This window comes from Ipomoea nil, unplaced genomic scaffold (assembly GCF_001879475.1).
Source record: "Ipomoea nil cultivar Tokyo-kokei standard unplaced genomic scaffold, Asagao_1.1 scaffold2705, whole genome shotgun sequence".
NCBI classification, from domain to species: Eukaryota; Viridiplantae; Streptophyta; class Magnoliopsida; order Solanales; family Convolvulaceae; genus Ipomoea; species Ipomoea nil.
In genome coordinates, this window is record NW_017619133.1 from 1936716 (window position 1) to 1961865 (window position 25150).

Below are 25150 nucleotides of genomic sequence, written 5' to 3' on the forward strand. Positions count from 1 at the left end.
ATAAATCCCTATTTGGTTCATATATATACGTTGTATATATATGTAATTTTGGTTTCGTACCAAAATTGGTTGGAATTAATTTTCTATAAATTAAATTCCATTTTTTGGGACATATATATATATATATATATATATATATATATATATATATATATATATATATATATATATATATATATATATATATATATATATATATATATATTGTTGGATATTGGTGAATAAATCGATACACAAAATATATATATATATTTTGTGTATCGATTTATTCACCAATATCCAACAATCTTAAAACCGAGTAATTTTTGGTGATTAAATCGATGGATTTCACGAGTGGTGGAATCGTGAATGTTGCCCGTGGGGCACATTCAAATGGCCAGATCGGCAACGTAGTTGCACTTTCCGAAACCCCGGTGAACTTTGGTTCGGAGACCGGTGGTGGCATCAAAGGGTATATCCCTACGATGAAGGTACATGGGATGGTACCTTGTGGATTGGTCGAAAGACCATGGAAATTCAAGATGTTGAATTTCGAAGGGTTGCAACTTAAAATGTTGTACAACCTTGTAATTCTCGGCATGTCATTGTTTTTGACCGAGATGGTTCCTAGTGAAAAGGAACACGAGTCTAACGCTCAAACTGTTAGCATAGTACGGATTTGGAAATATTTGGTTTTCCTATGCCTAAACTATGTTTTGAATGGTCTGTGTGACTCGTTGTGGGAATCTTTGGACCTGAAGTATAAGAGTGATGACGCTAAGGCAAAAATGTTTGTCGTTAGCCGATTACTTGAATACAAGATGGTGGATTCCGGGATCGTCCTAAGTCAAGTTAATGAAGGAACGATCGTGAGTGAAGCCTTTCAAGTGGAACCTAGTATCCATTTGTTGCCTTTGGGCAGAAAGGACTTCAAGAAGCAAGTCTACGGAAAATGCTTCAATTGTGGCACTACGGGCCACAAGTGGGCTGATTGTAAAGCACTTAAGAGGAAGAATTGTAATTCTGAATCTAACATGGTGCGGGTCAATCAGAATGAGTCCGAAATCATCCTCTCGGCAATGGTGACCGAGGTAAACTTGGTTGGTTCGAACCAAACGGAGTGGTTCATTGATACGGGTGCGACCCGACATATGTGTTCCAACCGTAAGTTGTTTACTACCTTCGAGACGACTAATTGTGGGAAGGTATGGATGGGAAACTCTGCTCAGTCTACTGTGGTAGGTATGGGCAAAGTAGTTCTCAGAATGACCTCTGGGAAAGAGCTGACTCTGAACAACGTCTTGTACGTACCGGAGCTACGGAAGAACTTAGTTTCTGGTTCATTGTTGAACAAGAATGGCTTCCGGTTAGTGTTTGAGTCAGATAAAGTTGTTTTGTCGAAATCAGGAACGTACGTAGGCAAGGGTTATGTGCTAGATGGGCTTTTTAAGCTCGATGCAATAACTGCGATTAATAAGAGTATTATTAATTCAACCTACTTACTTGTCTTCGTGTTTGTGGCACGGTAGACTGGGTCATGTTAATTTTAATTCTATATGTAGATTAATTAACTTGGACCATATTCCTGCATTTCAAGTTGATAAGCACAAATGTGAGATTTGTGTTGAGGCAAAACAAACGAAAATTCCTTTTAAATCGATTGAAAGGAAAATGGAACCACTTGAGTTTGTTCATAGCGATGTATGTGATTTTAGATCAATACAATCGCGCGGTGGTAATAAATATTTTATCACGTTTATCGACGATAGCACACGATACTGCTATGTGTTTTTGCTTAAGAGCAAAGACGAGGCCGTCGATAAATTCATTCTTTATAAGAATGAAGTGGAAAACCAACTTAATCGGAGGATTAAGAAGGTTAGAAGCGATCGAGGTGGTGAGTACGAAGCACCTATTGGTGACTTTTGTGCAAGTGTAGGTATCATACACGAGCGTACGGCACCTTACGCACCTCAATCGAACGGTGTTGCCGAACGGAAAAATCGCACATTGAAAGAGATGATGAATGCGATGTTGATAAGTTCGGGCCTACCTCAAAGTATGTGGGGTGAGGCGATTTTGACAAGTAACTACCTTTTAAATAAGGTTCCCCGCAAGAAGCTCGATAAGACTCCTTATGAGCTGTGGAACGGTAGGAAACCTTCCTACCAGTACCTGAAAGTGTGGGGGTGTCTTGCCAAAGTTTTGGTTCCAACACCTAAGAAAATAAAGATAGGTCCTAAAATGGTGGACTGTATCTTTATTGGCTATGCACATAACAGTAGTGCATATCGGTTCTTAGTACACGAGTCCCATAATCCGGACGTACATAAGAACACGATAATTGAATCAAGGAATGCATCATTCTTTGAAGATGTATTTCCGTGTAGGTCCAGTGAGGGACCTAGTACGTCGAAACGAGCATTCGACGAGGCTGTGGATAACGGCAGTGGAGGGTTTGAAATAGAACCCGAGCTCGAAGCTAGACGTAGCAAGCGAGTTAGGATTGAAAAATCCTTTGGTCCAGATTTTCTGACGTACATGTTAGAATGTGATACGCATATTCTAACTTGTTTACTAGAAAATGAACCGGATTTTCTGACATGTTTGTTAGAAAATGAGCCTCAAACGTATGTAGAAGCTGTGACTTCTACGGAAGGACCAATGTGGAAAGAGGCTATAAAGAGTGAAGTGGATTCTATCCTACAGAATCACACTTGGGAACTGGTTGATCTTCCTCCGGGTAGTAAGCCCTTGGGATCCAAGTGGGTCTTTAGACGGAAGTTGAAACCTGATGGTTCCATTGAGAAGTATAAGGCTAGGCTTGTAATTAAGGGTTACAGGCAACGCGAGGGCCTTGATTACTTTGACACGTATTCTCCCGTAACGAGAATAAATTCCATAAGGATGATACTTGCCATAGCCGCACTGCGGAATTTGGAAGTTCATCAAATGGATGTGAAAACAGCTTTCTTGAATGGCGAGTTAGATGAAGAAATCTATATGGAACAACCTGAGGGTTTTGCGGTTCCGGGCCAAGAAAAGAAAGTCTGTAAATTGGTTAAATCGTTATATGGTTTAAAACAAGCGCCTAAGCAGTGGCACGAGAAGTTTGACCATGCGATGTTAACCAAAGGGTTCAATATAAACGAAAGTGACAAGTGTGTCTACGTTAAGGAAACGATAGACGGTTATGTCATTCTTTGTTTATATGTGGATGATATACTCATCGTGGGTAGTAACGATCGAATGATCAAATCTACAAAGGACATGTTAAATTCGAGATTTGACATGAAGGATATGGGTTTGGCTGATTTAATCCTTGGGATTAGAATCGTGAGAAGACCTGATGGTCTTGTGTTAAGCCAATCTCATTATGTTGATAAAATCCTTGCAAAGTTTAACAAGGACGATTATCAAGTGGCTAGGACTCCATTAGATACTAGCGCTCATCTGTCCAAGAATCGCGGAAAGTGTATCTCTCAAGTAGAATACGCTAGGATTATTGGAAGTTTGATGTATCTAATGAGCTGTACCAGGCCTGATATTGCCTTTGCGGTTAGCAAACTCAGTAGATATACGAGTAACCCCAGTGATGCGCACTGGAAGGCAATAGTGAGAGTTATGAGATACTTGAGGTATACTCGTGACTGGGGACTGCACTATACACGATATCCTGCTGTACTTGAAGGGTATAGCGACGCTAACTGGATATCGGATATGAGGACTCTAAGTCCACGAGTGGCTACGTGTTTACGTTAGCCGGTGCAGCCGTTTCTTGGAAATCCTCGAAACAAACCTTGATAGCTAGATCCACGATGGAATCTGAGCTGATAGCCTTAGACAAATGTTGTGAAGAGGCTGAATGGCTACGCCATTTTGTGGAGGATATTCCTTGTTGGGATAGACCTGTACCTCCAATTAGTGTGCATTGTGATAATCAAGCAACAATTGGGAGAGTACAAAGTCATATGTATAATGGTAAGTCAAGACATATACGTCGAAGACATAATACCATTAAACAACTACTCACAACGGGTGTTGTCTCTGTTGACTATGTGAAGTCAAAGGACAATATAGCGGATCCGCTAACCAAAGGGTTGAGCAAAGATGTTGTTGAGAAGTTGGCACGAGGAATGGATTTGAAGCCCATGGAATAAAAGTTCTATAGTGAATAAAATGACCCCCTTTTATAGCCATGTATGTGATATAGATAATCAATGTATGTACATCGATTTTAACCAGGTGCGAATAACCAAGAGAGATAACATCGATTTCTGTGATTTTTGAAACTGATGTGAGTCTGTGCATTGATGAGCATCAAATTCCGCACAACTTTCAAATTCAAGTTTGAAACTTTTGCGAGATGGCACATTGGCAATGAGTTCATGTTTGACCGAAATAGCAACGTTCTGATATTTTAATATCATGGTCAAGATAATAATTATTGCTGACATCGAGAACAGTAGATTTTATTAAGCGAAACCAGAGAGCAAGTGACCATGCCTTACAATCAGAACAAACATTAGTGATTCAAAGAAATCGATAAGGCATGTGAAGCTCCAGACGGGTTGACTCTGTTGGAATTTTTAGCTAAAAATGGCGTTTTGAGTTATTATTTTGTGGTACAAATATATGTGGGTCCACTTCCGATTTGGGTCGGGTTAAAGTGGATTCGGGTTCTTCGTAGTGAGACGAAGAATTTTATATAATGTACGCTCAAAATGGATAATAGGTGAATGAGAAATTGATTCTCAAAGTGAACCTATTTGAGAGAAGTCAAAAACTTAAGTTTAAATGCTAATTGGAAATTAGCATTTTAATAACTTTCGTTTGCACGAAAGTTGGTTGGAAGCTTAAGTGTAATTAAGCTTGAAAAGCTTAATTGAATTGGGATGCATTCGTGCTGTGATGATGCATGGACGAATGTATTAAGCCTTGGTAGGCTTAATTAGTGAAATGGAGTTTAGCTCCTCTCATGTGAGCTCTCGTGCAGCACCAATTTGGTGCTTCTAGCACGAGTCAATGCTATATGCATTGATTCGTGCTACACCATTTCGGTGCTTGCGGACCACTCGGGTGTGGTTTCGGTCCCAATTCGTTAAACCTTTGGGTTTGTACGGACTTCTCGGTCACTCAGATATTTTGAAACGGGTCGTTGTGGTCGGTACGAATTAATCGCATATTAAGTTCGTGACCGTTGGAATTATTACGATAATAATTACGACCGTTTCAAACGTTATTATCCAATTATTAAATCTTGGATTTATGTTGGTTAATGGCCATGATAATGCTACTTAATTCCCCTCTCCCTACATATATCTTGTTATGTTGGCAGAATGTTTCACCCCATTCTTGAAACTCAAAAAACAAATTTATTGCTTTTCTCTCTACTCTCCTTGATCTCAAAAGAGAAAATTGTTTGCCAATATAATTCCGTAAAACATCGGAGTGCTCAACTTGTGTTCTAGTTCGCTGGGCTTTGGGTTGGAGTGCTCGAACGCCAAAGTCGTAATCCGTTTTATCCTGGGAGACTGACGCCACAACGATCCTAGCACCCTCGGGAAGTGGCGAATCGGTTTTAAGGAGAGTGTGTGTACACAGGACTCGGGCTTCCTCTGCTTCTTCTTGTTTCTTCGCGTTGGGTTGAAACCTCAGGTTAGAAACCCGTTCTTGCTTTTATTTTGTTCTTGGTTTCAGACCAAGTGGTGGGATTAATCTCGGCTAGATTAAATCCTTGTACTAGTTTCGTACTAGTTGTGATGGGATTAATTTCGTGGAAATTAAGTCTCGTGTACTAGTTTCGTACTAGTTGTGGTGGGATTATTTTGATAAAATAAATCCCTATTTGGTTCATATATATACGTTGTATATATATGTAATTTTGGTTTCGTACCAAAATTGGTTGGAATTAATTTTCTATAAATTAAATTCCATTTTTTGGGACATATATATATTTTATATATATTTTTTGTGTATCGATTTATTCACCAATATCCAACAGACTCATCAGTCACACCAGGCAAGCTAGCCATCTTTGCGTATTCGTCCAGTTCCTCTAAGGAGAGGGTGGGCTCAGCCTTCATTTGAGGAGCTTCAGGAACGGGATACCAACGAAAGAGTGGTGTATTGGATGAGTTCTTGTGTGCATGTTTCATCATCCTTTCGTGTGCCAACTTTTTGGCTTGTTCCTGATGGAAGGCTCTCTTGGTCTGAGATTCTTTGACAATGTTGTCTAGAATTTCTTTGTCTTTTTTGTTAGTTGAGCTTGGCATAGAGTATGTGACATTCACCCTTTCACCATCCTCTTCCAGTTTTATAATAGTGGCATTGGTGACTTTGCTTGGTTCCAAGAGATGGTGGTTTAGCCGAATTGCTTGCTTTTCTGCTTCGTCCATCTTTTCTTTGCCTTTGTCCCGATTCATACCTGTAAATAATACTTACTAAAATACCGAAGATGTGAGTAAATTTCGTTGAGGATTGAAGTAATTTATAGATGCAAAGGTTGCGTGTTGATATGTTCAAAAGATTTTGGATGGAAGTGCCAAATCCCTTTTTCGGGAATCATTCAGAAACTCTGTGGCACATCTTTTTATACGAGACAAATATTAAATTTTATCATAGACGAAGGAACAGAAATCTTTATTCATGAGATTTGTAACATAACCACAGCTTAACATCGAGACTTAAGATGGTTCTTTTAGGACTTCTTCTTTTTGCTGCTAGCTATAGATTTGAGTGGGGAGGGCATTTTTGGAGGGGTGCTCGATGGTGAGTAGTCGAAACTATCACTCCTGTCTAGCACGCTATCTACATCAGCATATCCTATGGTATTGCCAACAGAGTGAAATGATTCATGTGATTCGTGTTGGATCACGAAGGAGGTTTTGCAAGTATTGCGAATTTGCTATCACTTTGTTCAGAGCACCCTCATTTTCTTCCTTTTTGAGAGGATCACAGAATATTTCGGTTTCATCTCGTTCCTTGTTTTCTATGATTGTTGTCTTCTCTTCGTGTTTTGTACTCATACCTGTAAACATGGATAACTCAAACAATTTTTTTTAGAATAAGTACTTAGTATGAGCTCATAGAACCACACATTTGTCCTTTTATAGCCCGAAGGGATGTGCTTTTGCGTGTTATAGTAGATAACATGCTTCCTTTTAACTTCCCGATATCTGCTTTATGGAATCATTTCAGGAATCTCTGGATCACGATCTTATTAGCACGCCAACAAGTTATGTAAACTCAATCATTCCAATTTCGTGTCGGAGTGTGGCAAATCTATTTTCACATAATGGTTTAGTGAGAATATCTGCCAATTGATCCTCAGTATTAACATACTCAAGAGATATGTTCTTTCTTTCAACATGATCACGGATAAAGTGATACTTGATATCAATATGCTTTGTGCGAGAGTGCAATACAGGATTGTGCGTAATTGCAATTGCACTTCTATTGTCACACTTTATTTTCACTTCTCGAGCTATTACACCATAATCTTTTAATTGGTGAATCATCCATAGGATTTGTGCACAACAACTGCCAGGGCAATGTATTCGGCTTCAGCAGTACTAGTTGCAATAGAATTTTGCTTCTTGATAAACCAAGACACGAGTCTTCCCCCTAAGAACTGGCAGGTTCCTGAGGTACTCTTGCCATCAATTCTACACCCAGCAAAATCAGCATTTGAATAGCCAACAAGATCAAAAGAATTTCCTTTTGGGTACCAAAGTCCTACACTCTGGGTTCCCTTAAGGTATCTTAAGATATTCTTAGCAGTACTTAGGTGACTTTCTTTCGGTTTAGATTGAAATCGTGCACATACACCAACGACAAAAGAGATATCGGGCCTACTGGCTGTGAGGTAAAGAAGAGATCCGATGATTCCACGAAAGTTCTTTTGATCAACATCTTTCCCTTCGTTATCAACATCCATTCTTAATGATGTACTCATGGGAATTTTGACTGAGGACTTTCCATCAATTCCAAATTTCCGAATTAAGTCCTTTGTATATTTTTACTTGATTAATGAATACCCCTTCCGGACATTGTTTAACTTGCAAGCCAAGAAAGTAGTTCTATTCTCCCATCATGCTCATTTCGAATTTTCCTTGCATAAGGTTTGAGAATTTCTCACATAAATATGAATTTTTACTTCCAAAAATGATGTCATCAACATAGATTTGAACTAGCAACACATGATCATCATCTTTGATCCGAAAGAGCATTTTATCAACAGTTCCTTTCGTGAAACCACAATTGATAAGCAAATACAAAAGTATATCATACCAAGCTCGTGGAGCTTGTTTTAATTCATATAAGGCCTTTTTGAGATGATAGACTTTTTCTTGTCCGCAATCAATCGCGAAACCAGGGGGTTGTTCAACATATACTTCTTCTTCAAGAAGACCATTTAAGAACGCACTTTTGACATCCATATGGTAAACTTTGAAATCCTTAAATGCTGCATTGACAAGGAACATTCGTATCGCTTCAAGCCTGGCTACAGGGGCTAAAGTTTCATCAAAATCAATACCTTCTTCTTGACAATAGCCTTTAGCAACAAGACGAGCTTTGTTCTTAACAATGAGACCATCTTCACTCATTTTGTTCCCGAACACCCATTTGGTTCCAATGACATTTTGATGTGTAGGTCTCGAAACTAGTTCCCATACATTATTTCGTTCAAATTGGTGAAGTTCCTCTTGCATGGCTATAACCCAATCTGGGTCGCTTAGTGCTTCTTCAATAGATTTTGGTTCTATTTGTGATAGAAAATAGGCCATCATATTTTCGTGCCAGGAAGCTCTCGATCTTACTCCTTCTTGTACATCTCCAATGACTTGATCAGGAGGGTCGCCTCTCAGCCATCTTAGATCTAGTTCAAAAGTTGGTTGTTGCTGCTGATCATTCATTTCAGGAATATATGGTAGGTCAATGTATATCATTGGTTCTGAGGTAGGTTGAACATTCGTGTTAGTGACTCGTGTTTCTTCAACATTTTGAGCACTGGATTCGGAATTCGTAGACTTCGGTTGATATTTTGTGAAGGGAGGAAGATGATCTTCGAAGTCTGAATCTTCGTCATCAATGATTACATTTTCTCGAGAGGATGAGCCTTGACCAATTGTTTTGTCCATCTCAACAGGAATTTTCTCGGATTTATCATCAAATTTAACGTGTATGGATTCTTCTATGACCATTGTTCTTTTATTGAGAACTCTGTATGCTTTACTAACCGAAGAATATCCCATAAATAATCCTTCATCAGCTCTTTCGTCAAAGGCTCTTAGATGAGTCTTCCCGTTGTTATGAATAAAGCACCTGCAACCAAAGATATGAAAGTAGCTAATAACAGGTTTCTTACCTTTCCACAATTCATATGGAATGAGATTGTGAGTTTTGTTGATCAGGGATCGATTTTGTGTGTAGCAAGCTGTGTTGATGGCTTCGGCCCAAAAACGTTTAGGCAGTCCCGAGTGTGCTATCATCGATCGTGATGCTTCTTTCAAGGTTCTGTTTCTTCTTTCGGCAACACCATTTTGTTGTGGTGTTCTTGTTACCGAAAGTTGATGAAATATGTCGTTTTGTCCACAGAAATCCTTGATGACTTTGTTAACAAATTCAATTCCCTGATCTGATCTAATCCTTATGATGTTGATTTCCTTCTCTGTTTGGAGTTGTCTCAGAAAATTAGGTAGAACAATTTCTGTTTCGTTTTTCTTCTTCAGGAATAGTGCCCATGTATACTTCGTGTGATCATCTACCACAACCAGTGTGTATTTTCGTCCACTGAGACTTGCGGGGTCAACTGGTCCGAAAAGGTCCATATGTAGCAAACTTAATAGTCGAGAGTTTACGTCTGACTCTTTGGACTTGAAGGATGATTTTATTTGCTTTCCTTTTTGACACGCTTCACAGATCTTGTCTTTAACGTATGTTGCCATTGGTAGACCTTCTACTAGATTTTTCTTTGCAAGTTTGTTGATGGTCTTTATGTTCAAATGACTCAGCTTGTTGTGCCATTCCCAGCATAGATCTGCATTGCTTTTAGCTACAAGACAAACGTTAGCATTAAAAGAGTTCCAAGTGATAACGTACATGTTTTTAATTCTTTCGTTTTGCTGAGAGAACAACTTCGCCATCTCTCGTGCTGGCGATATTGCATTTGTCTTTGGAGAATTCGACATTATATCCTTTGTCGCAAAACTGACTTGTGCTTAGCAGGTTGAATTTCAATCCTTCTACATAGGAGACATTTTGAATTGTTATGCCATTTCTGATAACATCTCCTATCCCACAAGTTTTTCCACTTGTTTCTCCTCCAAATATCACTTTTGGGCCATCAATTTCCTTAAAGTTGCTCAAAATCGTTTTGTCACCAGTCATATGTCTTGAGCATCCACTGTCCACATACCATATGACTTGTTTATCCTGCAAGAAAGATTATGTATTCTTAGGTACCCCTTGGGTTGCGGGTCCTTCGCGGTTAGAGGTCAACTTTGGGATCCAAGCAAACCTAGAATAACCTCTGTTCATTCTCGGTCCCTTGTACCCGTTAAAGACACGATAATCATAAAAGATTTTTGAAAATGTTTTGTTCTTATATCGCTCTTGAAAATAATCAGCAGGAGGATTATGATACTACTTGGAATAATTTTTTTGTTTATGCAGATGTATCTTGTCAAATTGTGCTTTTGACAGAGGTTCGGGATAATCAAACCAATCTTCCTCGGTTGGTCCACTCCATCACTGCCTGTCCTCGGTCTTCTGAATGACCTCTCGGCATGTCTGATATGTCCATTTCCTTGTGGAGGATTCTTAGGATGGTTTTGCCTCTGATTAACATTTGGTTTTGTCCTTGATTGATCATTCCTTGTAGGCTGACCTTTCTTTTGATATAGATTAACTCTATTTCTGTTTGGTCCATTCCATTTGGCATTTTTGTGCCTAGGATTGCCTTTCAAGGAATTTTCATTTCTCGGTTCCTCGATTCGTTGTACAGTCGTTCCCTTAGGTTAGCTTGTTGATTGTGGTATTTCACCATTGTTTACTTCGATCACTGGCTCAGACATTATTTGAGTGGGACCTTGAACAAAAGCAGATGTAAAACTTTCTCGGGTGTAAACATTAGTGGGTTTGTTTAAGGTGACATGTGAAGAGGAGCCGAGGTCATAACCAATTCCGATTCTTTCCCCAGGCGGTTTTGAACCATTTACCATTCGGTCCATCAACTTGGACGAATTATTAAATGATTCAAGAACCTCACACAAATGTTGCTCCCACTTTTCTCTTTCTGTACATTACTCTTTGAGAGATAGAATTTTCTTTTCGAGCTGATCCTTTACAATGGCTAGCTTTACGTTCTCAATTCGAACTCGCCTTAGCTCATTGTGGCTGATCAATAGTCGAGAACTCTCCTATTTCAATTCTGAGTATGTGCTATTTATGATAGCAAATCTCCTCATCATATCACTGACAGATTCATTGGAGTTTTGATCATTTGATGAGTTTGTTTCTAACGAAAGAAAGGAAGAGGATTGAGAGTCTACCTCTTCATCTTGTGTCATAAGGCACATTTCACTTAATTGTTCTTCTTTGCTGAATAGACACAGCAGTCCCTTTTCTTCTTCAGCACTGTCATCATCCGAGCTTGAGCTTGAGGAACTGCTTTCGGATTCATTGTTTTCGGCTGTTTCATTTACAACCATTGCTTTTCTCCTTCTTTCGTTTCTGGAGTTCGACGATTCTAGTTTGTCACTCCCTTTGATGGATTCGCTGGTTTCTTTTGTCGTGCCAGAGTCCTGATGTTTGCTCACCATTGGATGTGGGCAATTTGCCTTAAAATGTCCAGGCTTTCAACAGTTGTAGCACAGCATTTGGGAATCCACTGTATCTTGTCTTAGTGGAAATGGAGATCTTTCGTGTTGCCTTCGGCTTGATGATCTTTGAAAGTCTCGGAAGTTGTTTTTCCGCATGAATCTTTTCATTTTCCTAACAAACATGGCATATTGCTTGTCAGATAAAAAATTTAAAGAGTTAGAGGTTGACCTGTTTGACGTCGAGGGTTGTTGGTTGGCCACCAGAGCTACGTTTTTTTATTTCGGGTTCTTCCAACTCCTTTGGTTCGTGCTCAAACTCACAAGCTTTCAGATCACTGAAGATTTTGCTTGTGCTCGTGGTTTTCATATCACGATGATCTCTCATTGCAGTGACTTTTATGTCCCAAGATTTCGGGAGACCTCGAAGAATTTTCAAAATTTTCTCCTTTTCAGTGAGCTCATTTCCGAGGTCTGAAAGATCACCTAGAAGCTTGGTGAATCTGAGCTCCATGTCGGTGATAGCTTCGTTGGGCATCATCTTGAAGTCTTCAAACTTTTTCATGGCAACAGTGAGTTTGTTGTCCTTTTCTTGCTCATCTCCTTGTCCCAAGTTCATAAGAACGTTCCAGATTTCCATTGTTGTTTTGCATTTGCAAACTCTCGGAAACAAGGAATTGTCCAAAGATTTGTAGAGTATATCTCGAGCAACATTATCCAAGTTAGCTCGCGCTTTCTCATCAGAGTTGAGTTGAGCCTTTGGTTTCGGAATCATGGGTTCTGCACTCTCTCCTTGTGCAGCAGCATTGATATTCACCATCATCACTGTGATGGGTCCTGTGCATATGACATCCCACATTTCATCATGGATCGCCGAGAGATGTGTCTGCATCCTTACTTTCCAGTCATCAAATTTTGATAGATTAAAGGCAAGAGGCCTAGATCGGTTAGCATGATCCTTTTCCATTTTCTTTTTAGAGAAAAAGTGCAAAGACAAGAAAAATCAGATTTTGACCTTTTTGAGAAAAGGGATCTACCAGGCAGTAAATGAAAAGCTTTTACCGTTCAAGGTAACTGCTCTAATACCACCTGTTGGTCCCGGTAAGGTCGAAAGGAGAGCCTAGAGGGGGGGGGGGGTGAATAGACTCAATTCGTTTTTCACGAATAATAACTCCTTTCGGGGTTATTACGCAGCGGATATGTAGGTGAATTTTAATGTTTCTTTGCACTGTTTGATCTTATGAGAAACTTTCGGTTAGGGCTAATGGAATGCGATGCACGAAAGTAAATGCTGAAATGTAAAGAGACCGAGACAAGAGAATTTTTATAGTGGTTCGGCCAATTGTGCCTACTCCACTCTTCTTCCACAACTTGTTAAAGGTTTGCATTATCACTCCTAGTACAAATTACACCAAGATAGCTACCTTGATCACTAAGCTGGACAGCTACTTGAAGGTTTTTCAACTCCTTGAGTTTACTTCGCCTCTATCAACTTCTTTTTCAGTGTTGAGGGTTGGACTGGATAATCTTTGAGTTTCTCCAACACGTTGAAATCTTGACTGGCTGGTGGCTGGATGGATGATCAGCGTGTACAAAGATGCAAGATTTCTTCAAGGATGTGTGAATGAATTCAGATGAGTCTTCTTCAAATTTCACACCTTGAATCACTGATTTCAAAAGCTTGAGAGAGTGAACTTGTATAAGGAGCTTTTGAGAGAATGAATTCAGTTGTTCTAAAAACCAGCACCTTCTAATGTGGAGAAGATGGGTATTTATAGGTGTGAAGAAATCCATCCGTTGGAGGGAGATGGCATTTCAAACCTATGATCCAGTGGTTAATAACCGGAGAGCCTTGTGCATTTGTTGCTTCATTAAATGCAGTTGTACTATATAGACGTTGGAGATAAGCACTTTTGCTTATTTTGTCTTCTAGCTCTGAAAAGTAGTACTGTGTCATTTAATGCACCTCGATAAGTGTGCTCTCAATCCTTAGGAGAGTTTATTCCTAGGATGATCTTTAGATGAGACGTTTGACAACATTCTTTTTGAGTTGAGAGAAAATAGGTTGTCTTGACTGTCATAAAGTTCTCTTGAACAAAATGATTCTTTCGACTTCTGCTTTTTGTATTATAAAATCATCTCATCTTTCGTTGTCCAGTAGAGGTGAGGCTGTGCTTCATCGAACTGTTCTTCTTTCGTTGAGAGATACCTAACTAAAAATAAGCTTAACCCGGTTTCGTGTGTTTGTCTAGCTTAACACGAATTACAAGAATGAGTTAAGGTACCTTTCGTCTAGAACGAAGGTAACAAGCCAAACAACAAAAAGTTAGGGGTCTACTTCTAAGTTACATTAGTATCATCAAAATCCTAATACATATGTTCCTAACAAAAACCATGTCTCATCTAAAATACAAGTCCACTTAAACCTATAAATTTTGTAAACAAACTGGATAATAAACAAACACAATAATGACATGAACAATATAAGACTAAACACAAATATATTAAGGTATGTTAATGAGTTATGAACATCAGTCTCATCATCTTTGACTGTCTACACAACAAACATTATATGAGCTTGATGCCACAAGTGCAGAAAGGCTGATGTTTAGATATATAGCAAAATATGCATACCCAAGCCCCCTTTAAAGCAACCCTAAGAAATTTCAAGGCCAATGCTTGCATTTGAGCATCTGGGAAATCATCTTGCACCTCAAACTCCACCAAAATCAAGCCATGGCTCTCACAAGAGCTTGATGCCACAAGTGCAGAAAGGCTGAAATCGGTCCACCAAATTAAATTACATGTTTACAGTTATTGTGTAGATACCAATAAGTTCCCTAAGGCCTCCCTGCAGAATGAACCTCAATTCCACTACCACGTAATTTCACCATTATTAGCTATCATATCATCTTTCACCTACTTCTTTTTACATTAAAAAAATAACAATAAAATATGTGCTTCAAAATTACAATGTAGTTTGAAGTATAGAAAATATAATGTAGTTCTTTTGTGTAATCTGCCATAGATAAACAAAGTCATAATTTTTTATTGATAGATTGCTCATGCAAGGAGATATTGGATTGATGTTAAACATATCTTCAGGTAGATAATGCTATGGATCTTAACAAGCAAAGACAAATGAATAGAATTCTGGGGAAAATTGATCTAGTGAAGCAGCAGGTGGTGGACTTCCCACAGTTGCTTGCAAGAGTTCATAAAAGCTTGGCCATTCTTGGTGATTTTCGGACTGTATGTAAGGGAAACGTCCAATGGCACACTCAAGGATCACCATTCCCAAACTCCCTACACTACTACAAAAATAGCATATAACGTCGCATATATGATGTTGATTTTTATAAAACCGATGTTATATTTTAAAAAAAAAAATTTAAAAATAATACAACGTCGGTTTTTGTAAAAAACCGACGTTGTAAATATTTAATTTTTTAGATACTGTTTTTTAAAGAATATACGACGTCGGTTATTTAAAAAATCGACGTTGGTTATTTAAAAAAACCGACGTCGTTTCTTTAAAAAAAATAAATTCTTTTAATTAATTATATGACGTCGATTTTTTTAAAAAATGACGTCGTTTCTTTTTTAAAATTAATTATACAACGTCGGTTTCTCAAAAAATCCGACGTTGTATATATATTTTTTTAAAAATATTTGAAAATACAACTTCGGTTCCGGGCGGAACCGACGTTGTATCATCAAACCTTTAATATATATATATATATATATATATATATATATATATATATATATATATATATATATATAGTGAAAGGTTCTCGTGCGGTTGTGCGGTTATTAATGTGCGTGAGATTTGTACTCAATGTGCGCGAGTGTTGTGTCTAATGTGCCTGAGATTTGTACTTAATGTGCGTGAATGTGTAAACTGCAACAGAAAATATGGATATCAGCTTCTTCCCCATCCCCAGTACCTGCACTCTGTGAGTTGCTTCAGAATAACTTCGATTATTGGGTTGCTCATAATGTGGTATGGAATACGCTGGCCTGTTCTTATTCGACATCTGGTGAGCTGTCGTAGGCTCCCAAATTAAAACCTTACAAACGTAGTAGCGGGAGTAAGGATCGATCCCACGAGGAGTAACTAGTTTAACTTTTGTGCTCAAATTAAAGGTAGGGGGGTTTGGAATATATCGAGAATAAAGATAAAATAAAAGAGAATTTAAATAAACAAGAAATTTAATTAACGAATAAAGCAATGAAAATATTATATCGAAAATACTTATAATAAGGAACCTTGACCAGGACTATGTGGTCCAATGGTACCCGGGTTGGACTTCCATTTGGAAGGTTGTGAATTCGAGCCTCAGTGGAGGTGTTTTAGCTCTTTGTGTTTCAGTAGGTTGAGAAAGTATATGAACAGATACTACAATGTAATAGAGCTAGTAGCATTCAAAAAAAAAAAAAAAAAAAGGAACCTTGGTTAGTAAAGGAACCTTGGTTAGTAAAGATCCACCACCGGAATTCAACACTGATCACTGATCATTGATTAATAAAGTAATTAATATGCAATTGAATATTTGTCGTGAAATTATTTCATTTCTGTTTTCCCTTAGTTGTAGGTAAATAAAGCACAAGCGGTTTAATTACCCCTAACTACTAAATAACCTAAGACAAGCGCTATAGATTTAATTTAATAGCAGCAATAGGAACTAGGAAAACCGACAAACTAAATAACACAAGCACAAGCGGTTGCATTTAATTTAGGAAAATATTCTTCCCGAGTCCAATTATCACTAAGCCGTCAATAATTAACCTCAGTTGCTACTGAATATTAGAATAATTTGTAGCACAACATTATCTAATATAGCAAATAATTATATCAAATAACTTAGAAGAATATTTAATACCCAAATGCATAAAAATTATATAATAAAATAAATAAATAATCTTACAGCATAATCAATTCCGGGGCTTCAATTCACTAAACCAAGCTAAAGAAATTAGCCATGAATGGACATTGACAACAACTTTAAAGAATAATCGAGAGGGAAAGAATGAACATTTTACAATAGGAAACTCCTACTATTTATAGCATTCTAAAAATAGGTCAAATGAATTTCCACCACCCAATTCCTAATTTCTTGCCTCACGTCCGGAAAACATCTTCCACTTCCGCTATAATTTTACTCAACCTGTACAAAACAAATTGAGGGGAGGATATATTAGTACATAATTTTATAGATATATTATATTATATATATAAAGTGGACATTTTATATCTTTATAATATATATATATATATATATATATATATATATATATATATGTACTAGTACGTACTATATATTAATAGTATATTCTATATATTATATATTATATATTATTTTATATATAAAAAGAACTAATTATTAGATAATATTAAATAACCAATGCAAAATTATTATAAAGATGTACCTAAAATATGAGTGTAAAATGTGTCTATCAAACTCCCCCACACTCAAACATTTGCTTCTCCCCAAGCAAAAATATTATTTTGCGAAGCAAATTAAAATAAAGCTCCTGAAACTCATAACACTTCATGAACAACAATCTGAAGCACCCTGCAATTAATAAGCTAGCACCCATGTCTGAAAATTTAGATAACTAAATAAGTAAGCTCTCACAGGAATATCACTCATCACTCAAGTGTTTGATGGGTATAGATTTAACTCATGTTCATTCCTATAAAATTGCTCTACCATAGGCTTGCATATCTTCTCAATCACCACTACAAGAGTCATGCATGACACAAATCATAAGGACTTTTCAAAGGTTGTAATGGGGCTAGGGTTAAGGTAGGGAATATTTTAGGAATGTAGTTTAAATAAAACCTTCAAACTAGAGGAGCAAAATACATACAATTAATCTAACACCCTCAAATTTTTTTCATTCAAAGCATTTCGTATTGACATTTCAACCCAATTGTCATTCTCAGAAATATAGAATTCTTCCTCAATATTACAAGAACTTCCCCCTTACTTCGTTTATTTAGAAGTAACTTCAACTCAAAATCAATTGCTGATTCTTTTTCATTTTCTCATAAATTTTCAGCAATATTCTTCTTTTTCAAACGTATATTCTCCATTTTTCCATTTCATTTTTTCAATTTTTCATGCCTTTTGTTTTTGTTGAATCGTGAACTGCTTCCTCTTTTCTTTTTCATAGAAGACCAACGACATATTGGCAACGAAGATACAACTCACCTCACTCCCAATCATATTAATAAGAGTAAGTGATCTCCCCCACACTTATCCTTCCCAACCTCACGTAGATTACAAAAATAATCCAAAATTTGCTCCACTAGTTATTCAGCTGGGTGAAGGCATTATTTTAGATATAAAAGGCTTGTAATGTGGTCCAAAATAAAGAAAGGAATGGCCATAAAGCTCAAAGTGGTTAACAAAGGGAAATAAATCATAGGACAAACCGGTTATTTGGCTAGTGAGGCTCAAAGTCAAATAATGGCCTTAATCACATTTGAATCATGCATGGTCTAATTAGCTTTAAAAGAGAATCAAGGCAAGTTCTAGAGAAACAAAATTATGGAAGAAATCACACAAAAGAAAGAAAATAAGACCGAAGTGTCAGTCAGTGGCTCAAAACACTCACAGGTTTATTGCTTACTTAATATAGCCACTACATATCAAACAAGAAATGCTGACAAACTAATCACAATTTGCCAAACTATTTATTCAACCACATTATGAATTTCAGGAAAGGAAAATATAATTTTTTTTTTTTTTTTACAAAATAATACTTATTTTGCATAAAATACTAGTAAAATATTTGTGAAAATTTTTGAAAATTTTGTTATAAGCAAACAAATAATAAAACTAAATTCCCTCCCCCACACTTATTATCAACATTGTCCCCAATGTTGAATAAAAAAGCACAGAAAAAGGGTTATTGAATGAGAATATGGAATAAAAGAAAAAAAAATGGAACAAACACACCTTAGGTTGCCTCCCAAGCAGCGCCTTTGTTTATCGCCGTTGGCTCGACTTATGATATTTCTTTAAATTTCCATCGTCTTTTTGAGTACCTTCGATGATTATGAGTATTCAAAGAAACAGTCCCTTCATGCAGATTAGTACTCAAAGATGATTTATTATTTGGTTCTTCTTTATTTTCAATAGAAGCAATTGCATTAAATTTAACAAGTTTTAAAGAATCAACAAAAATTGCGAAATTATCATTACTAGGAGATCTCATGGTATCATATATATTAAAAGTCACAAGTTTACCATTAGACTCCATTGTAAGCATACCATTATGAATATCGATTTTAGTTTTTGCAGTTTTTAAGAATGGTCTTCCTAACAAAATATGAGAAATTTTATTATCATTTTCCATATCCAATACATAAAAATCAGCAGGAAAAACCAAGTTATTAACTTCAACAAGCAAATCCTCAATCACACCCCTAGGATATGTAGTAGATCCATCAGCCAATTGAATTACTATAGTAGATTTACTCAGGGGTCCAAGATTTAACGATTTATAAACAGAATATGGCATCACATTAATAGAAGCTCCTAAATCTAACATAGCATTTTCAAGTTTCACACCACTTATCATGCACGGAATAGTAAACATACCTGGGTCTTTGCACTTTTCAGGAAGATTGCCTTGACTAGTCATAGAGACATTCTCGTGCACTTTCACTTCATCAACTCCTTTATTTTGTTTCTTTTTCAATGTGCATACCCCTTTTAGAAAATTTGCATAGCGAGGTACCTTTTTCATAGAATCTAAAAATGGCTTATTAGCCTCACATTCACGAAATGTCTCATATAAATCATTATTTGAGTTTCCTCTTATTGGTTCCAAAAGAGCTTGAGGAAAAGGGGGTACTGGTTCATAATCAGAAAAAGAAGAAAGGTTACCTTGGGACTTCTCTTTATTGGCAATGTTACCTGCACTTATTTCCTTGTCTAAATCAACATTCTTTTCCAGCGACATACTTCCCACAGTAATTGCACTTACATTCTCTTTAGGATTAACGATCGTTTGAGATGGTAATTTGCCAGAGCTCTGTGCTTCCAACCGACTTACCGTAGTTGCTAGTTGGCCCACTTGCCTTTCTAAGTTTTGAATACTAACCTTTGTTTCTTGAATACTAGCTCTTGTCTCTTGTTGGAATAGTTGTGTTTCTTGTTGAAACTGCAAAGTGTTAGTAGCAAAAGATTTAACAATATCTTCTAGATTCATACCTGAGCTAGAGTTTTGGGCTGGTTGTTGGCTGGAAGGAAATTGTTGCCTATACTGTTGAAAGTTGGAACGATTCTGAACAAACTGGTTCCCTTGTGAGTTCCCATAGCTAAGGTTCGGGTGATCCCTCCATCCAGGATTATATTTATTAGAAAATGGATCATACTTACCTTGAGGTTGTCCAGGAAAACCTCCAGCCATGTTGACTTGTTCAGTAGGTTCTTCTTGAAGAGTTGGGCAGGCATCAGTTTGGTGCCCAACTACCGAGCAAATTCCACATGCTTTCACAGTTTGCATATTGCCGACAGCTAATTGACGAACAAGAGTAGTTAAACCAGAAATTTGTTGTTCGAGAGAAGAAATATTTACCTCATTCACTTGCTTCGACGGTTGGCCAAGTCTATTGCCAAACTGTTGAGAATTTGCAGCCATGTTTGCAATTAGAGTTCTTGCAGCGTCTGGTGTCTTGTCAACTAAAGCACCACCGCTTGCGGCATCAATCATGCTTCTATCCATTGGAAAGAGTCCTTCATAAAAGTACTGAATGAGTAATTGATCACTGATTTGATGGTGTGGGCAGCTTGCACATAGTTTCTTGAAACGTTCCCAATATTCATACAATGACTCTCCATTGTTTTGCCTTATACCACAAATTTCCTTTCTAATGTTGGCCGCCCTTGAAACTGGGAAATATTTTTCAAGGAATAGTGTCTTTAAGTTATTCCATGTGGTGATGCTCCCAGAAGGTAGATAGTATAGCCAATCCTTCGCTGAATCTTTCAACGAAAAGGGAAAGGCTCTCAACTTGATTTGTTCCTCAGTAACCCCAGTGGGTTTCATACTCGAACACACCACATGGAATTCCTTTAAATGCTTGTGAGGATCTTCACCTGCAAGTCCACGAAAAGAAGGCAAAAGATGAATTAATCCAGACTTTAGTTCGAATTGCACATTGGCATCCAGAGCAGGGAAGGTGATGCATAATGGTTGTTGATCTAGATTTGAAGCTCCAAGCTCTTTTAAAGTCCGATTTTGAGCAATGAGTTCCCCTTCTAAATCAGAATTGGTAGAATCGGTAGCCAGATAATCACTAAACTCCAATTTGCTCAAAGCTTGTTTCCTCCACCTACGTATAGTTCTTTCAATTTCCGGATAGTACGGCAAGATTTTTTTATTAGCAGATCGAGTTATAGGCATAAAAAAAGAAAAGAAAATATATTGCAGCATTTATGCAAAAGTAACGAAAGAGAAGATTTTTTTTAAAATTCTTTTTTTTTTTTTGGGACAAATGAAAAATAAATAAATAATTAAATAAACACAAAATAAGCTAGAAAATCTCCCCGGCAACGGCGCCAAAATTTGGTGAGCTGTCGTAGGCTCCCAAATTAAAACCTTACAAACGTAGTAGCGGGAGTAAGGATCGATCCCACGAGGAGTAACTAGTTTAACTTTTGTGCTCAAATTAAAGGTAGGGGGGTTTGGAATATATCGAGAATAAAGATAAAATAAAAGAGAATTTAAATAAACAAGAAATTTAATTAACGAATAAAGCAATGAAAATATTATATCGAAAATACTTATAATAAGGAACCTTGGTTAGTAAAGATCCACCACCGGAATTCAACACTGATTATTGATTAATAAAGTAATTAATATGCAATTGAATATTTGTCGTGAAATTATTTCATTTCTGTTTTCCCTTAGTTGTAGGTAAATAAAGCACAAGCGGTTTAATTACCCCTAACTACTAAATAACCTAAGACAAGCGCTATAGATTTAATTTAATAGCAGCAATAGGAACTAGGAAAACCGACAAACTAAATAACATAAGCACAAGCGGTTGCATTTAATTTAGGAAAATATTCTTCCCGAGTCCAATTATCACTAAGCCGTCAATAATTAACCTCAGTTGCTACTGAATATTAGAATAATTTGTAGCACAACATTATCTAATATAGCAAATAATTATATCAAATAACTTAGAAGAATATTTAATACCCAAATGCATAAAAATTATATAATAAAATAAATAAATAATCTTACAGCATAATCAATTCCGGGGCTTCAATTCATTAAACCAAGCTAAAGAAATTAGCCATGAATGGACATTGACAACAACTTTAAAGAATAATCGAGAGGGAAAGAATGAACATTTTACAATAGGAAACTCCTGCTATTTATAGCATTCTAAAAATAGGTCAAATGAATTTCCACCACCCAATTCCTAATTTCTTGCCTCACGTCCGGAAGACATCTTCCACTTCCGCTATAATTTTGCTCAACCTGTACAAAACAAATTGAGGGGAGGATATATTAGTACATAATGTTATATATATATTATATTATATATATAAAGTGGACCTTTTATATCTTTATAATATATATATATATATATATATATATATATATATATATATATATATGTACTAGTACGTACTATATATTAATAGTATATTCTATATATTATATATTATATTATATATATATATGTTTAGTTTGTGCGTAATATATATATATACTATATATTATATATATTATATATTATATATTATATTATATATAAAAAAAAACTAATTATTAGATAATATTAAATAATCAATGCAAAATAATTATAAAGATGTACCTAAAATATGAGTGTAAAATGTGTCTATCAACATCTGAGATGGTTGCTGATGCTCTTTTTGTTTTATCCAAGATGAAAGATTTGAATCTTCAAGTTTCAATAACGACATAAAATAGTGTGTTGCTCTGCTTTACTGATGTTTACAATGAAATACAAGCTTCCCAAAGTGAATACACAAATTCTATCCTTATCAATGGTCTATGCAGACCGATCTTAGTGCGAGAATCTGGAACTTCTGTTGTTTGCTTCAATTCCAGATTGTTGAAAATTCTCTTATTACTCGCGCACATTAAGCACAAATCTCACGCATATTAAGCACAATACTCTGGCACATTAAGTACAAAACTCACGCATATTAACATGACGCACATTAAGTACAAATCTCAAGCATATTGAGCATAACACTCACGCACATTAAGTATAAACCTCACGCACATTAATCCACCGCACAACCGCACGGGAAGCAACAAATGCACCTGATCCCTTCCCTATATATATATATATATATATATATATATATATATATATATATATAAGTAATTAAAGTCAAACCATGGGAGCATGGTAGCATGGTAACTATGCATTGATAGCAGCAACCCAAATTCAACAAAGTTGTCAACAAATCAGTAGACAAAATTGTTGAAAGAAGTTGGATGGGCAGCCACAATTGTTGACATAGACATTTGCAATATAGTCCCTAGATTCTAAGCTATCTACAAAACAACCCCTAATCCTTGTACTATAAATAGGGAGTTGATTTGCCATTTTGTATCATCCCATCTCATCCCATCTTGTATCTCTTTAGATAGTTTAGCATAGCAAAGTGCTTGTAGAGAGAAATAGAGAGTATATTGTAACTCCTATTATTTTTATCCTTTTGCCAATACAAAAATCCTTCTTCAATATTGCCTTATTGTGTGTATGATTTATTCTAAATCTTACACTAGAAATATTCTCAATATTTCCGCCCAAGTTGCCATTGTAATTAGGTGTTGTGAACCGTATCGATTCTAACAAGTGGTATTAGAGCCCCAGGTTGGTTCATAGATATATCTTTATTATATCGTTTACGTTAGAACTCATTCTGGTAAAGTGATTGTACATGTCTAGGAAAAGCTCTGGTTAAGACTTGGTATTTAAGCAGTCTATTTGTGACTCACCTCTCTTCTCCAAAAGTATTTTCCTGGTGTACAGTTCACAAGACCGGGAGTGTTCTATTATAAGATACAATTTAGATATATTGTTCAGGATTTGAATCAAGAACACCACTCACAATGGCAGCAAAGTATGAGATTGAAAAGTTCAATGGGAACAATTTCTCATTGTGGAAAATGAGAATGAAAGCAGTTCTCAGGAAAAATAACTGCTTAGAAGCAATTGAAGAAAGACCAGCCGACTTCACTTACGATGCTAAGTGGAAAGAAATTGATAGTGATACTGTTGCCGATCTTCACTTAGCGCTTGCTGATGGAGTCCTATAAAGTGTAGGAGAGAGGAGTACGGCGAAAGAGATATGGGATACTCTCATAAAGTTGTATGAGGCCAAATCACTGCACAACAAAATCTTCTTGAAGAGGAAGTTGTACACTCTCAGGATGATGGAGACATCCACGGTAACTGAGCACATCAACATTCTCAACACTCTATTTTCACAACTCTCGGCGTTGAGTTATAAAATAGACGTGAGTGAACGTGCTGAAATTTTACTCCAAAGTCTACCGCATTCATATGATCAACTCATTATCAATCTAGTCAACAACAAGGAGGTACTTGTCTTCGATGACATTGCAGTTGCGGTTCTTCAAGAAGAAAGTCGGCCCAAAAACAAAGAAGATAATGTTGGAACCTCACATCAAACTCAGGCGTTGACAGTAACAAGAGGAAGATCAATGGAGCATGGCTCCAGTGGGAGTCACAATCGAGGTAGATCAAAATCGAGGAGTAAAAAGAATGTCAAGTGTTTCCACTGTGGCAAAAGGGGGCACTACAAGACTGAGTGTTGGCAGCTTAAGAAGGATGCAGTCAAAGGCAAAAATCCTGAGACATCAAATGCTCGGGGTTATGTTGTGAGTACATCGGATGGAGGCGAAGTTTTATTTAGTGAAGCAACAACAATTGTTGAAGGCAGAAAAAGTCTAGCTGATATTTGGCTCATGGACTCCGGAGCAACATGGCATATGACTTCACGAAGAGAATGGTTTCATGAATATGAACCTGTCTCTGGAGGATCCGGGGTCTTCATGGGAGATGATCATTCCTTAGAGATTGCTAGCATTGGTACTATCAAACTAAAAATGTTTGATGGTACGGTTCGCACTATCCAGGAGGTACGACACGTGAAAGGCCTGAAGAAAAATCTATTGTCTTTAGGACAATTAGATAGCCGTGAATGTAAGATTCACATTCAAGATGGGATCATCAAAGTAACCAAGGGCGCGCTCGTTGTGATGAAAGCTGAAAAGATAGTAGCCAATCTATACATGCTTAAAGGAGAAAC

The 25150-nt window shown here is 36.8% G+C and overlaps 1 long non-coding RNA gene across 1 annotated transcript; it reads left to right on the forward strand.

Moving 5' to 3' along the window:
- The first annotated feature begins 2737 nt into the window (after positions 1 to 2737).
- Positions 2738 to 23840, forward strand: LOC109156444. Its single transcript, XR_002050028.1, has 3 exons — positions 2738 to 2748; positions 2788 to 2789; positions 23747 to 23840. It is a non-coding gene; the product is annotated as an uncharacterized LOC109156444 (long non-coding RNA).
- The last annotated feature ends 1310 nt before the right edge of the window (positions 23841 to 25150 follow it).